Source organism: Microcebus murinus, chromosome 1, assembly GCF_040939455.1.
Source record: "Microcebus murinus isolate Inina chromosome 1, M.murinus_Inina_mat1.0, whole genome shotgun sequence".
NCBI lineage: Eukaryota > Metazoa > Chordata > Mammalia > Primates > Cheirogaleidae > Microcebus > Microcebus murinus.
In genome coordinates this window covers 27,000,998-27,017,149 of record NC_134104.1, presented here as the reverse complement: position 1 = coordinate 27,017,149, position 16,152 = coordinate 27,000,998, and the positions used below count along the sequence as shown (strand labels likewise).

General features: G+C 34.3%; 1 protein-coding gene across 3 annotated transcripts in view; it reads right to left on the bottom strand.

Annotated features, from left to right (window-relative positions):
- Window positions 1-16,152, bottom strand: part of NRIP1 (nuclear receptor interacting protein 1) — an 88,028-nt gene that overhangs the window by 51,143 nt on the left and 20,733 nt on the right. For all 3 annotated transcript variants that reach the window (XM_012786016.3, XM_012786015.2, XM_012786017.3), the window contains exon 2: window positions 15,086-15,167. The gene's annotated coding sequence lies outside the window, so the exon portion shown is untranslated. The remainder of the gene's footprint in view (window positions 1-15,085; window positions 15,168-16,152) is intronic.

Below are 16,152 nucleotides of genomic sequence, written 5' to 3'. Positions count from 1 at the left end.
ATCTTACTTGCTTTTCAGCTTATCTCACATTTGTTTGTATTTAATTAATTGTGGCTAAATACAAGATCACGTTTTAAAAATAAACTATATTTTTATACCCCAGTTACAAACAAAATAATATTTTTAAAATATCCAATAATAAACCATACCTAGGAATAAAAGTAATTTGTAAATATTGTGCCTTCAATATGGAGAAAATGTATTGGAAGACATTAACAATGGAACCCACACAATCAAAACAAATGGAATGACACACCATGTTCATGACAGAAAGACTCAGTATCATAAATTGACAATTCTTCCCAATACTTTTAATGCAATGCCAACCAAAATGCAAAAGGTTTAATAAGTTGGTTGTAAAATTTACATGGAGTAGCAAAAGCCCATAATAGGGAAGCCATCTAACCTAAAAACGAGTTTAGTGGGAATCTTGCCCTTTCAGATACCAAAACGGATTATAATATAAAGCTCTAAACATTAAGTTAGTGTGCTCCTGGAAAAGAGACAAACTAACTGCTAGAGAAGAAGATCATCACACATATGGAAAATATTTGATGAAAGTTACATTGCAGATCACTGAAGAAAGGAGAAGTCATTCAATTGTGTTGAAATAACTGGTTATCCACTTGGGAGAAAAGATGAAATTAGATCCCCACTATCCAACATATAAAAAATGAATTCCAGAGGGATTAAAGTTTCAAATACAAAAGGCAAGTCTTTAATATTTTTAAAATAAAATATAAAAAAAAAGTTTATGATCTAAGAGGAGGGAAGGTTTTCTTATGACATAGAAAGGGCTAACTATAAAGCATAAGATTAATAAATTCAACTGCATTAAAATTAAAACCTTCCATTCATTAACAAATACAAAAAAGATCAATGAAAAGATCACCTACAATACCACAAAATACACTGCCAAAGAAATTTGGTATCCAGATCGTGTGTGTGTGTATGTGTGCGGTATCATATTTTAATTAAAAATGAACAAAATGCAGAAGGGTAGCCCTAATAAGAGGCGTCAGAGCTCACGCAGGATGAGGTAGGTGTCAATTGTGGAATGGAAGAAACACAGTGGTATAGGGAATTACAGCCCAAGCTCTAATTCTGTATTGTACTTCTAACTTCTCTGTATGTGTTATTGTTTTAAAACATAAAAAAGTATAAAATATAAATGTACTGAAAGCACAGTTTTAAGTACATAATGCACAAAAGACAGGAACAGGCATTTCATGAAAGAATATACCAATGGTGAATAGTTACAGGAAAAGATGTTGAACCTCATAAGCAATCACAGAAAAGCAAATCAAGTCCACAATAAGATGACATTTTGCATCCACTATATTGAGAAAAGGGTGGTTTTGTCTGAGGTGAGCAGGATGACAGAGGAGTCCCTGCCCAGGAATGTTCCAGCACTGTGTATCAATGCCCAAGCTGAGGGAGGAGGGTGCCCACAAAAAAATGCACTAAGGTGTGCAAAGTAGGAATCCACGTGGGGTGAGGAGGGCTTGCTTCCACGTGAAGGGGACTTTGAGGCTCAAACAGATTGGCCAGGAGGAGGGACAATGGAAATGGCAGACTGACCACACACAGGGAAACTGATCAAGTAAGGAAACACATTAAGTATCATGCCAGGCAAGTTTCTCACTGTTAGAGGAGGACAAGGTACAACAAAAGGAAGAAAATGTAATTGAACCCTCTGGCATTGGAATGAAATTGGAGATACCAGTATGATCAAGGAATGACATGTCAAAAAGACATAGAAGCCAACTTGAAGGGGATCCCACCGGCTAAATCAGGAATGAGATGAGCACCAAAGTAAGTAAAGTAATGGATTATAGTTCTTTGAATAAAATACAGGATCATGAGTACATGCTGATACAAATAAATTAATTAACTGAAAGTTTAATCAGGAAAGGATTGTTTGCATAGTTTCAAAGCACCTGCATGCAAAATAATTATTAATTACAGAGGGAAAATGAGTCATTTCACAGTAGATAAACCTAACAGACACTATCTTAATCAAGTAATCCCAGTGAACACCAATAATAATGGGTCAAAATGAAATTGTGTGCCACCTGATAGAATGCAAAGAGAAGACACAGCATCAATTCTGTGACATTCCTGAATATTCATAATATAGATCTAATTATAAGGAAATAGCAGACAACTCTGAAGAAAGAGATATTCTACAAAATGACTAGCCTTTATAGTCTTCAAAGTGCCAAGGTCTTGAAAGTCAAACAAACACTAAAGAACTACTGGAGACTGAAGGAGAGTGAAAAGATGTAATAAGTAAAATGAAGGTATGATTCTAAACTGAATTCTTTTGCTATAATGAACATTATTGAGACAACTTGGAAACCTGAATGAGATCTGAGGATTAGTTGGTAGAAATGATCAGTGATTTTGATAGTTTTGTAATTTATAGGACAATGTCCTTATTTCTTTGCAGGAAACACACACTTGTTTATTCATGGGCAAAGGGGTATCAAGTCAAATCTTCAGTGGAAAAAATTTCGTCTGTATTATATGTATAACTTTTCCGTGTGTGTTATTATTTTAAAATTTAAAACATACATAAAACACATTCTGAATATACAATTTTAAGTATATAATGGACAAAAGAAAGGAATAAGCATTTCATGAAAGAAAACACCAATGGTGACCATTAAAAGATGTCCAACATCATTAACAATCACAGAAAAGCAAATTTTAAGATCACAATGAGATGACATTTTGTATTTACTAAATTAAGAAAAGTTAAGAAGCCTGACAATTCCAAGATTTGGCAACGATGTGGCTCAGGGAAGCTTGCGATACATTACTAGTGAAACGTAAACTGGTCCAATGATAAAATTATGATAAAATTAAATGACAAAATTATGCTCCACATCACTATATGTCTAATGATGTTCTGTAGAACAGTAAGTGATCATCCAAAGGAAGGAAAAATGGAAGTAGGGAGATAGGAAGGCCCCAAACTCAAATAAACTCAGAAGATGATGAATTAAACAAAGTCAAAAGAGATAATTACAGTCCCTATGCATGTGTGTACACTCTGGAAGGCAGTTGGGGGACACCACCATTTATTTGAGATACTCCCCTTCATCCTTGAAGTAAACCTAAATTGAGGGGCGGGGGAGGAATAGGTCAGGAATGGTTTACGCCAAAGGGCTAATTTTGAGTCAGTGTGTTAATTTTTATATCAAAGCCAAACCGTTAGTTGGTGATAAAGCCAAAGCTATAACTACCCAAAACTAGAACTCTTCAAGTTCTCAGTACAACAACCTAACAAACAACATTTCTTCCTCATAAAGTCTTAAAAAATTTGAAAATTCTAACAAAGTCCCTACACTTACTACCTAACTTACTGTAGATACATAGCACCAAAAATAGAAGATATTTAAAAGGACTTTACCATAGGATAAACTTAACTCTATACTTAATATAATATCTGTAATATACGGTAACTGTTCAATATCAACACTTTTATTAGCTGTCATTTTTGAAAAATTATTTGGATGAATTATAGCTCTGAAAAAAATTATTTAAAGTCCCTGGGAAAAGTAAATATTTCCTTCAAAATTTTCTTGCCATATTCTCCAAAAGTAAACAAAAGCCATAAAAGTTATTTTGTTGGTAAAACTTCAAAAAGCAGTCATGGCATCAATTTAACCAAGGGCTTTAATCCAGAGAAGATGTCTGGTCACCCTAAGGTTGACTATATTGATCTCAGATATAATCAATCCTTGCCTTTTCCTGCTCTTCCTTTCTTCCTTTTTGGGTCACTCTACACACAGGAAATGAAGCAAGGGAGACACCAGATGCAGAAATTAAGATTCGGTTAAAGTGTAAAGCCACAGAATGACCAAAAATGGTATGCTATGTAAAAATCTGTTTTTATAAAATATAAGTTAGTCTCTTCAACTACAAGGATTTAGAATATCATTCCTTTAAATAATGAGCCACTAGGAAAGCTGAAAATTTAAAATGGTCATCTCTAAAGTACCTTAACGAAGTCAGATGGATAAGCATTATTCAAATAAAAAGAAAAAAGTATTTAAAACCAAAAATTCCAACATTAACCATTACATTATAAAATTCAGAGCAATATTTCCCACAAGCAGTTAAGGTCATGTCCAAAATGGTTATCTAAGGAATAACAGAAATAACTAAAACTTACTATGTGCCAGGAACTGCATTAAGTGCAAGGGTTCAATTATTACACATTCATTCTCAAAACAAATATGAAGTTATCCCCATTTTACAGATGAGAACACTGAGACTTAGTGAGGTAAGGTAATTTGCCCCAAGTGAACAATCACACCTAAAATACCTGGTCTTGTTCAAAACCACCATACCATAGTGTCTTAGCTCTTGTCATCTTTAATCCATTTACTATAAACATTGCTTTGACTCAAATGTGGTTACCTAAAGATTTTAAGTAGCCTCAAATATACTTCTATACTCTAATGATGGTTCTGAACCCGAAATGTTAAGTTTTAAAACAAGTGTTCAGTGGGTCAGTCGGTTATTATGATTAACTTTCATTAATTAAATACAAGTAAATACCTATTATTGACAACAGTGCTATGTCATATATTATCTTGCTTAATCATTATCTATAAAATAGATATAACCTGATTTTATAGATGAAGCTCAGAGAAGATGAGTGACTTGCCCAGTGTCAGATCAGTTGCCTTGGTCAGCTGGTCTCCTGATGATTTTGTAAAAGATTAACAGTGTGTTTATAAATCATTGGTCAAATTTTCTGTGCCTAGAGCTATGCTAACAGGACAAATATAATTATAAATTCTTGCCGACATCACTAGACTCTTTAAATAAAAATACATTCCTAGTGTAGTCTAGCTTCTGGAAATTTCTATTGGCAAATTCACCAAATACATTGCTTTTGTTACTACCACACCAGGAACACACTGAATTTTCTTTACTGGAATAAAGCCTGTTAAAACTTTTTGCAGGAAAATCTTTAGGACTTTTTAAGTGTCAAAAAGCTGAGGAAATGTTGATACTTCAAAATAAATTTTGACCCAGTAAGAACTGGCACTGGGCCTTTTATTTTCTTGCAGTCAGCAAAACTACAAACCTATAAAAATTCAAATCGCAGTTAAGGGCATGCATTTTGAAGTAGTTCCATAGGTGGTGAGTCACTTCCAAACTCATGTTTTGTACTGAAAACTTTTTTTAACCTGTCTATGTAGGCAGAGAGCACTTTTAAAACCTATGACTGCCATACTATGAAAGGAAAAGCTAGTCCATGCCGGATTTTACTAATTCTTTTCCCTGAAAACTGTTTTCCCTGGGGAAAAAAATGAATATTATTGCTGATGCCTTTGCACCACCTTGGTTTATAGTTCAAATTCAGAAACTGCTGTTTCTAACCCTATACTGCCTAGATATTTGCAAAAATTAAATGAAGGCCAGTTTAATCACCCAACAAAAATAAGCAAGTGTGCACAGGGAGAGGAGAGTTGGAGGAAGTAGAGAGAACTGGGTCAGTAGGTGGCAGATGTTAACTGGCTCACACTTGAAAGGAGTTCAAAAGCAGGGGCCAGGTTTGTGAGAGCTCTTGAAAGTAGAAAAAAACAGAAAAACAGAGAATGTATGGAAGATAAGGTCCTATGTTAGAAGGATGTACTTTTGAGTAAAACAGTCATCAGCCACAAACTTATTTTCTTTCTTTAAATGTATTAGAATTAACAATATTCTCAATAACATGTTTTCCTGACATTACACTGATGTAAATGCACCTTTATATATTTCCCATTTATTCTGCGATGGGAAATATTACTGTGATGTAGGTTGTATTCTCATTTTACGGATCAGAAGGCTGAAGCTCAGGTTAAATGATTTGCTAATAGTCTATGTTTAGAGCCAGGGCTCAAAAATAAATCTTAGGATTCTAAAGCTAACATTTTCTATGCTACCATATTTAACTTTGGCGGGGATGTATTTAACTTTGGCCATAAAAAATTTGTTGCACAAGTGTAACTTGCATAATATAATACAGGATGAATTTTTATCCCTCTTATTTCTAAACTGCTCTCAGTGACTACCCAACGGGTAAAAGAGGAAGATTCTCTTTGGTTTAAAATTGTTTAAAAAAATAATTATCTCTACACTCTCACAAAAAAAAAAAAAGAATCTATTCTGAATAAATGTTTCCTTTTACTTTGAAAGCTTTTAAAAGCTTTTATTTTATAAGCTCACCAGCTAATGAGTTATGATCATGTGATAAGCATATTAGAAACAAGTCTAAATACTTGAACCAGTTTTGAAAAGTTCACATATATTCATTTCATACAATTTTGCTGTAAAAAGAAAGTCAGCACCCTGATTTCCTTTTTACATTAAAGTAACTTAGACGAAGAGAGGTTACACTAGTCAAAGGCTTAAAAGCTATCAAAATGGCATTCTGAGGTCACCAGACTAAGTTTAAATCGTATGTGACTTTCTAACAAATACTGTAATGATGCTTTGCAACCTTAAAAGAAACTTCTGAGTAGTTAAATAAAATGAAAATGTTATACATTCCTTATTTCCTGAAATTACTGTGAAAATGGCAAGTTAGCATTAATTCAGTTAAATCATCACTATTAATACAATCTACATGCATGTTTTTAATATACTTATCAAAGTAACTTTAATAACATTTACTGTCATTATATCCATTTCTATTAGAATAAGCAGGCTTTCCTTCAGAATTTTTGTCTGTGATATAAAATAAAACCAAAGGGGCAATTTTTTTGGCCAACAATAGGGAAAAAGGCTGAATATTTTCTTATTTTCTAAACTTTATGCCTTAGATAAGAATGAGTATTCAAAAAAAAAAAAAAAAAGAATGAGTATTCTGAATACTGCCTAAATAATCTGGGTGGTCTATAAAGTTAACTTCCCAAACCTATTTAGTGGCCAAAAGAATATTATCCAAATCTTATTTTATTATGAGTAAGGAAGACTTAGAAACCATCATCATTGTCTCCTCCTCCCAAATGCAGTTTCTGCTATATGCTCTGTGTTACCAACATCTGAGCATTTAGATATATAAGACCATAATTAGCCCAAATTTTCAAGATCTATGTGTGATGACACTATTTATCCTGGTTTAAGCTGCTGATTCTATGAAACTGATTTCCTCCCTGAACTTTGTACCATCTTTTTCTGTGACCTAATTTACAGCCACCACCCGGATACACATGATCCTCAGATTTGGGTTTTGAGGGGTGAAAAAAAAATCTCTAAATGCCAGAAACTTGTTCCATTCATAGATACTATTCTTAGCACCCCAACCAAATAAAATTTTTATCAGCCCAAATTCAGTCCCATTTGGAACCTCCACCAACCAGGTAAGCTATTTACTTTTAAATACTCTAAGGAAATAGAATTGAAAGAATTGGGGAAATCTGTTAATGATGCACCCTTTAAAAAATATATTTTGCTCCAATATGAATTAAATATGAAAAATTAATAATAAATTTTGGAAAGTTAACCAAACTTTTAAAATCATTAATTTTGAAATTGTTGCTTTCCAAATAGGTAGTTTATTATTTTCACCAAAGGCATCTGTATTTTCTTTCTGGATGAACAGCAAATAGTAGATGTTCAGCTAGTATGCTAAGCCCATCTTGCTTGTTATTCAGGTAAGGAACATTAAAAGACCATTCTACGTATCATATTAAGTTAAGCCAAAGAAATTTATATATTCAACAAAATAAAGTATGGGTGCTATCACAAATATTCATATCACACTTTGGAAGATACACTGTCTAAAACACATGCTATTATTTCAGCTTCACACAAACCACAAAGAAAACTTATTATACAAGTTTAACTTGCACATTATAATAGAAGATGAATTTTTACCCTTTTAAAATTGTTTCTAAAACTTTAAAATAGTATCAGTATACACCCTGGAGTTTTATTTCATAAACAGCTTGATTTATCACCCTATATGTGTGAGGCATCAAGCCGAGTGCTTTCTAAGTCACAAATTTATAAAAAATATTATCCCTTCCCTTTAGAAGTTTACAATCTTGCTGAAGAGATAAACTATGAAAAATAAATGCAGTGTGAATGGTACTCATCAACTACTATGGGAGAGTGGCTGAAAGCACGGTTCCCTTCTGCCAGAGTGATCACACAAATCACAGGATGGACAGCATTTTGGTAAAAGACAACTAGTGGGGACCAAAACACATCTGAGATGAAGATGGCAAAAATAATGTGGCAGCGTAAGAAACGCGCAATTAACAAGGATGGGCAAACCAAATATTTGCTACCGTAAGCAGGAGTCAGATAGAAACAAGGACTTGGCCTTTATCGTGGGAGCAAAGGTCTTTGTTTAGAATAATGATACATTTCTCAGAAAGCTTTATTTTTCTATAGTGTGTAGAATTTACTGGGTAATAAAAACTAAAAAGCAAAAGACCAATTAGAAAGTTACTACTGTATCTGTATAACAGTAAGTACTAAAGCCTGAATTTAGAAGATGGTGGTGGAAAGACAAATAAATAACCAAGACTCTTAATTCTTCCTATTCTAATGAAAATGATTATTGACACAGTAATATGTATGGCAGACTGCTATCATGTGTTGAATAAGTAAAGGCAAAATGTAAAACCAAAAACTTGCCAATAAACTTTCAGGAAAAACTTTCTTAAGTCATCTCATAAGGTTATTTATTCTATGAAAAATAAACATTATAATATCCCCTTTGGATGTATTCTAGGGTACCATATACCATCACTTAATATGTCTTTAATTACATTTTTGTACTATTTAAAAAACATTTATTGTTGGTGACCTAAAAATAACACTTTCAAAAACCACAATCCGAAATTACCTATATGAAATGAAAAACAATCTGTATTTTACTACACAAAAGTTACTTACTAAAACTTTGGAGCTCTGTCTGATCTATACTAATTTAAAAATATGAAAATATAATGTGTATCTCCTATATTTTATAGGAAGAGAAATCTCTTATAAATAAAGGTAATAATGGTACTTCTCAAATTGATTACCAACATTATTTTACTACCCAAATAAAAAAACACATATACCTAAAAGAAAAATTACCTGATAATAATAAACCCTATTTTTTTAAAACTTCATATCTATAAATTACCTTTCAAAGGGACATATATGTCAGTTTGATGAAAAAACTACTTTCAAATTATTCACATTATCAAAATGTATGGTTATGCCTATAATTGAAGATTTTTGTTTTCATATCCTTTAAATATTATAAACATTCCCTGGCCCAGAAAATCCATAAAGGTAAATTTTCAAGAGGAAAAAAGTGTGTATCTTCTCCACATGTACAATAAAATATTTTAGTCGATATATACTTATGTGGTCCGTCTAGACGCCCAGCATTATGCTAGGTTCTTCTCATGAACACAACAGAAATTCCTTCCCTCAGGAATTAGAAGGGGTAAATGATCAATATGCTATCAACGTATTTTTTTTTAAAAAATAAATCTCATTGCAATTTTAAAGGTTTTCAGTGCTGTGGAAAAAGAAAAGAGAATAGCATAAGGGAGAGAGGAAAAAAGAGGAAGCTTGAATTTTGAATTGAGTGGCTGTAGTTTCCTACTAACTGAGACGAAGCCTGTTAAGCAATGGAATGATTTTCCTTTTTTTAAACAGCCAACAAGATGTACAATTAGAATTGAGTGTAAAAGGTATAGTTGGTTTTCTTTAAGAGGGAAGAGGAAGTACAATCAAAAAATTTGTGCTGGGAGGTAGGGCTGTAAAACTGCTACAGAACCTCAGATCCAGGACTCAAAACAACTGCTAACATGCGTGACAGTGCCAACTATCGCTCAAAAAGCTTTACCCCCACAGCAACCTTCCATATTGACTGTTTTCACAGGTCGATAGGCCTTTATCCACACTCACAATTTTGAACAACAAAAAGCTTTAAAAACCAATCTGGTGGCAAAATCTGACCTACATTCATGTAAGATAGCTTATGGTCTTGACTTCCCCTACTTGGCTAGAATACACATGATGAAATATTAACCCTCAAAATCTAGGTAGCCTTTAAGTATCCTAATAAATGTAAAGGCCTAGGTATATCTATAGGCAGCGGTCCCCAACCTTTTTGGCACCAGGGACCGTTTTCATGGAAGGTAATTTTTCCATGGATGGGGGATGGGTGGAGGACCTCAGTGATGCAAGTGATGGGGAGTGCCTATAAGGCTGTAAAGACAGACGAAGCTTCCCTCCTAGTCAGCTGCTCACCTCCTGCTGTGCACCCCCGGGGGGGGGGGGGGGGGGGGGGGGGCCAAGTTTCATGGAAGACAGTTTTATTTTTCCATGGAAGTGGGGTGGGGGTTGAGAACCACAGTATAGGTACACATATCAAATATATTTTATTCAGAATATAGTACAGTTACACCACATAGCAATTTATCATATTCAAATTAAACCAGCTATGATTATTTTTAAAAAAAGAAAACAACCCCCATTAAAATTCTACATTACGGCCGGGCGCGGTGGCTCACGCCTGTAATCCTAGCTCTCTGGGAGGCCGAGGCGGGCGGATTGCTCAAGGTCAGGAGTTCAAAACCAGCCTGAGCAAGAGCGAGACCCCGTCTCTACTATAAATAGAAAGAAATTAATTGGCCAACTGATATGTATATAAAAAATTAGCCGGGCATGGTGGCGCATGCCTGTAGTCCCAGCTACTCGGGAGACTGAGGCAGCAGGATCGCTTGAGCCCAGGAGTTTGAGGTTGCTGTGAGCTAGGCTGATGCCACGGCACTCACTCTAGCCTGGGCAACAAAGCGAGACTCTGTCTCAAAAAAAAAAAAAAAAAAAAATTCTACATTACATAGAACCTAGAGTAAGATGGAAGATGTAAATCTACTGTTACACATTTTGATTTTACAGTTTAAAGATACATATTTGTCATTCAGCATGCCCCCTAAACACTGACTAATTGCTTTATCTGATATTCAACCAAAGAAAATGTTATTTATTCCAACACTGGAGGAAAAATAGGCTGTTTGAGACCTACTTAAAGACGGTATATCAGCATCTGACACGGCATCTTTATATTGGATTTTTAAGGCTAATTTTAACTATATGTGAATTTGACTAAAGCATTATCTTTAAAAAAACCCAAGATGTAACTCTATAGCTGAGATGTCCAATATAGCAACCACTGGGGACATGTGGCTACTGAGCACTTGAAAGATGACTAGTTAGAACTGAGATGTTCTATAAGCAAAAATACATACCAGAGTTCAAAAATTTAATATGAGAAAGAATATAAAATATCTCATAATTTTATGTTGGTTATTCATTGAAAGGGTAATATTTTCATATATTTGGTTAAATATAACATATTATTAATTTCACTGTTTCTTTTTCCCTTTTTTAATGTGGCTACCAGAAAATTTCAAATTTAAAGTTACATAGCATAGCTTCCCTTATACTTCTACAGAGCAGCACTGCTCTACAGGAAAGACCCAGAGAAAGATTAATATAGAATTTCTCAAATACTTATATCCTAGAATGAATAATTTCACTCTAGTCACCAGAGTAATACAAACACAGTCAAATGACACAAGAAATATTTATCAGAAATGCTAAAATACATTTTTCGTAAATCAAGAATATCCATTACTTTAAATATTTAAGGACATATTTAAACATTCAACAAATAAAGTCTTCATTATGTTTTGTCTGATTTGCTTTAAAATCCATTTACAGTATTTCCACAATCATAAGTATTTATAAGAAGGTTTCGTGTCCTATTTTCCTTCACTAGGGCTAGAACAGATCCAGGTTTTGTGAACCAAATACATATTATAATGGAATCGGAAAATAGGTAACTTATTTTTTTAACATATGGGAAAATTTAAATAACTCTAAAAAACAACTTTAGAGTTTATATAAAGTTGAAGGAAAAAAAGTCTATCTTACAATAAAATCTATCATTAGTAAAAGATACAATGACATTTCCTAAATATCTTTAAAAGCACTCTAGTACTCTAAACACATGCATACCCTACAACTCAGCAACTCCACTCCTGTGCATATACTATACTCATCAGAAACAAATGCTCATATCTACCAAAAGATATAAACAAGTTCACAGCAGCCTTGTTTGTAGCAACAAATTGGAAAGACAGTTGATGTGTATTTACAGTAGAACAGATAAATGGTAATATAATCAAATAATGGAATATAGACGATGTAGGAGGAAAAAACAAATGATATGCACAAAGTGAATGACTCTCACAGACAAAATGTTGATAAAAACAATCAGATACAAAACAGTTCACAATTTTATAGAGTTCAAAAACAGGCAAAACTAATCTATGGTAAAAGATGTCAAAGATCATTTCCCTTTATAACTAAGCTTGAATGTTTATACCTTCAAATATTTAACTGAAATAGTTAATTCTATCTTTAATCTAAAAAGATCACTCTGAATTCCATATTATCCAAAGTTTCTGGACACATAACTCTTTTTACTAATAAAATACATAATAAATTTAACTAATATTTGGGGTTCACTGAAACGTTCTTTTACAGTTCTAATTTGCTCATTTCAATTTTTTATTTGCTTTTGCCTTCCCCCCATAACTGACAAGAAGAGGAAGAAAATGCTGCTTTACTAATTAGTGAAGAATCTTAAATATAAAACAATTTCTATTTTAAAAGTTCAATACAATGTGCTGGGAAAACATAATATATTCATACAATCCTAGAAATTCACAGTACTTGACAGTGATTAAGAAAATTTGGGCTGGGCGAGGTAGTTCACACCTGTAATCCTAGCACTCTGAGAGGCAGAGGCAGGTGTATCGCTCAAGGTCAGGAGTTCAAAACCAGCCTGAGCAAGAGTGAGACCCCATCTCTACTAAAAATAGAAATAAATTAATTGGCCAACTAAAAATATATAGAAAAAATTAGCCGGGCATAGTAGCTCATGCCTGTAGTCCCAGCTACTCGGGAGGCTGAGACAGAAGGATGGCTTGGAGCCCAGCAGTTTGAGGTTGCTGTGAGCTAGGCTGAGGTCATGGCACTGCAGCCCAGGCAACAGAGAGACTCTGTCTCAAAAAAAAAAAAAAAAAGAAAGAAAATTTGTAAAACTGATTTTTATGTTATTCATCTGAGTATAAATCAAGAATATTCAGTTAATAAAGTAAATATATATTCAAAGAAGTTGGCCTATTCCTTACAACCTTAAAGAATACATTATTTTATTAAATATATTTATATATCCTTTCTCCATCTGTTTCTATTCTAAGCAAGACAGATGGTAAAAATTTTTAAAAAGGGAAACACAAGGTACAGGAGAGGTATAAAGATGAACATTAAGAAGGAAATCTTGGGTATGGACCAAGGGGACCTTGTTCACCACTGACTTTAGTCCAATCAGCCAGCATATCCACGTGGGGTATATGGAGTGTACTATAGTCTGAAGGTTTGTGCCCCACCCCCAATTCATAAATTGAAACTTGATCCCCAATGTGAGAGTACTTGGAGGTGGGGCCATTAGGAGGTGATTAGGTCATGAGGGTGATACTCTCATGAATGAAATTAGTGCCCTTATAAAAGAGGCCCAGAAGCTCCTTCTAATATGTGAAGTTACAGTGAGAAGACAGCCATCTATGAGCACATGGGCCTTCACTAGACACTAAATCTGCTTGCACCTTGATCTTGGACTTCCCAGCCTCCACAGCTGTGAGAAATAAAGTTCTGTTGTTTATAAGCCACAAAGTTATGGCATTTTGTCATAGCAGCCCAAACAGATTAAGATAAGGTGAAAAAGACAAAGCAGGCAAGTTTCCCAACTGATGATCTTTTTTATTGCTTTTTGAGACAGAACCTTGCTCTGTCACTGGTCTAGAATGCAGTGGTATCATAGCTTATTGCAACCTAAAACTCCTGGGCTCAAGTGATCCTCCTGCCTCAGCCTTCCAAGTAGCCAGACTACAGGCACCCACACCACACCTGACTAATTGTTTCTATTTTTAGTAGAGACAGAGTCTTGCTCTTGCTCAGGCTGATCTCAAACTCCTGACCTCAAGCTATCCTCCTACCTCAGCCTCCCAGAGTGCTAGGATTATAGGCATGAGCCACCGCGTCCAGCATGATGATCTTAATATCTTTCCTTTCTAGTAATATGGTCACATGTCCTGACACTTTGGGTCTACAAGCAGATAAATTATTATATTATACCGATGTAACCAAATATGATAATGCAAAGAGAAAATTTAGTAAATGGACAGAGGCAGAGCCAGGTGGCCTGTTTGAGTAATGGATTCTGATAACAGACTGATAGAAATACAGATGACAGCTCCTCTGTATACTAGAAGGCAGAGCAGTCATAGGCAGGAAGGACTTTAAGACTGAATGTTTATTGTATACTTCACACTGTCTTAGATAAAGAAGAACTTTATGTATCTTATTTTTGAATCAAGACATTCTTTAAAATAGCTCTATACTAAAAAGGTAAAATGTAAATACCTTAGTGTTTAAAATATACAAAAGTGGTTTAATCTAAACCAGGTTTTCTATTTACTTACATAAAATTTAGATTTATCAAGATTGAAATATACCCCCGCCCCCTTCTTGGTGAGAAATGTCAAACTAGTTTATCAATATCTGAAAGTTGGCAGGGCACAGTGGCTCATGCTTGTAATCTTAGCACATTGGGAGGCCAAGGTAGAAGGATCACTTGAAGCCAGGAGTTCAAGATCAGCCTGGGCAACATAGATAGTGATATGCCATCTCTACAAAAAATTAAGCAAAAAAAAAAAAAAATTAGCTAGTATGGTAGTACATGTCTGTAGTTCTAGCCACTCGCAAAGCCAAGGCAGGAGCATCACTTGAGCCCAGGAGTTTGAGGTATATAGTGAGCTATGATTGCACTACTTCAATACCAGCCTGGGGACAAAGCAAGACCCTGTGTCTAAAAAAAATTCTGAAAGTTAAAGAAAAACAAACAACACAATATAGCATAATAATATTACTTTCCCATAATTGGAAAGGCTTGATTACATTTAAATAAATGAAGCAATAAGACAAAATATGATACCTTCTGGATGTGTTTCTCCCAAATGTTAAAATCACGGGTCCTAAGAACAGAGTTCTGAAATAGCTCACAATCCAAACACTCCCTGAAAATGAAGAGAAATAAGTATTACTTCAAGTGTGTCTTATCTTAAAGAATTTCAATAGTATGTTTTACAATGGAATTTTAACTACTGACTAAAATAAATCATCTCAAAAAACAACAAAAAAGATGTACTGTAGGGTAAAAAGTATTCTTCATGATACAAGTTTTCCTGGCATAGTTATTGATCACATCTAATAAAACAACTTGCATTTCATAATTATTTACCAAAATACACCTATCTGTTTTTACACTAGTGTAAATATGGTGCCTATTCTCAAAGATGTGAAAAGTTAATGTCAAGGAAATGACAGTGAAAGAGGAATTTCAATCAAGGATTCTGGGAGAAAAAGTATTAGAATTATTTGATGGTCATCACAGAGTTTAAAACACTTCATTTCTTTTCCAGACCACTAGGAACAGAAAATGTTAAACTCAGAATTAGAACCATTCTAGACATGGAATGACATAGACATGTGGGAAAGTTTACACTTTCAGGAACCAAAGATGGGTGCAAGTTTTTAGCCAGAAAAAGACACAGCATACAGTTTAATACTGTGGTGGCTGAAGAAGTTTTATTTTGGTCAATAGGGCATGGCAAGGGAAGCTAGCTGGTGATAAGGCAGGTATCATGCAGCATTCCCTTTGTCTCGACCAGCCACTGTACTCATATCTGACTTACATTTCTATAGCTCTCAATTCCTAGCCCATAATCTACTATCAGCTCTCAAGGATTATACTTTGACTCAAAATAAATCTGAATTCTAACCTCCCAAAATAGTTACCTTTCATTATCACTTCATTTTACCAGGGCCCTTCAGTCTTCTTAAATAGATATATACAGGTACCAAATTTCTCAGAGTGATGTTTCCATAGCATCCTAGTCAAGCAGGCACTTCACCACTATGCCTCTAGGCCACTTTATCTCTGTCTTCCTTATCTTACTTTCCCTGTGTCTGTGAGCCCTTAATTCATCTTTCGATCTCTCA